Here is a 1486-nt window from a genome sequence, read left to right on the forward strand (position 1 = left end):
AAGAAACACTTTTTTATTTATTTAGTCTTCTACATTAAATCTTTCATTTTAACTAACAATTTGTACGCTGTTACGAATGCGCTTTAATGAATGGGTGGTTAGAATAAAATATTCCCATTATATTTTATCTAGATTTATATTGTTGTTCAAAGTTCTTACTAATGTTGTTTTCAATTGTTTTATATTAAGGAGTGCTTGGAAATGTTCCATCTTAAAATGGGTTCGCTGGGACGGCCCTGGCAAGTAAGCAAGGGTAGCAAGGCGAGCAGCCCCTTGCAATGTCAATGTCAATGTCATTTGTCATTTTAGATATGATGATTTTTGCTGCTATGCTAATGAAATTTTTTGTATGCTAATGATATTTCAAAAACTTACGTTTTAAAAAAACGATTTTATAACGCTTCAAGACATTGATACTTTTGTTTGAATTGGTTTTTATTTTCAACCATGGATATAATCAATTCTAAAATTTTATCATTCAACAGTTTATAATTGTTTCAGTTTAATAAACTAACAATTACTCAATAAATTGTTATTTTCATGCTGAAATTATTAGTTCCGATTGAAAAACATTTTGGCAGAGACAATTGCTTAAGATAATTTAGCATTGTGTGAGGCGTACCGGCAAACAGATCTAACGAGGTGTAAACTGTCATGCTGCTACTCGCGATAATGATAAGAAACCGATTCGACGGAGCTAATATTTTACATAAAGCAAGTAAAACATCCTCATCTGTACCGTTAGCTTTCTTCCAGAAGGTAGGATCCAACCTGATCAACGTCAGCATGTACTAATTGCAATTTCACACGCCCCGACTGCTAAACATTCCGAGTCGGATTGTGACATCACTAAACGGATCTTGTTGAGGTTTTAATTGGTTCCAATTTGAGAAGACGAGCAAATGTCATCTGTTCGGTGTCAGGGAAATGTGCAATACTTTCCAAAGTTAATAAATGGTATTCATTGCTAATGAAATCCATTAACAAGAAATGAATAAATATACTGAGCACTGGTTAAGAAGTTGTCAACCAACAACTTACCTGTGAATGTGCAAGACGATAAAGGCATGTTTCAGTGCGCTTCTTTGATGCGTAATTTGGTTCAGTGGTACGTTTAAAAGTTTTCGGAACTATGAAATTATTCAAGACGAGTTATTATCATAGCTCAATCGTTTTCAATTTAGAAATATATTATAATTAAATTAAATTAAATACAAACACATATTTGCACTGAAAGGCAGGTTTAGCCAAATGTGACCAACATTGAGCTGATTTTTATCTCACCTCAAAAACGGTCTTTTACGTTGAAAACATTTAAAAAGTTTTACTGACTTTGGATATAAATTCTGCTCTTTGACCCTTTCACCAACTGCACATATAAATATGCACACATACTTGAATTCATATATACATTAATTTTTTTTATCAATTTCTTTTCTGTATTTCTTTATTTAATTTATTTTTTTGACTAGAAAACTTATAAAAA

This window comes from Helobdella robusta (assembly GCF_000326865.2).
Source record: "Helobdella robusta unplaced genomic scaffold HELROscaffold_6, whole genome shotgun sequence".
NCBI classification, from domain to species: Eukaryota; Metazoa; Annelida; class Clitellata; order Rhynchobdellida; family Glossiphoniidae; genus Helobdella; species Helobdella robusta.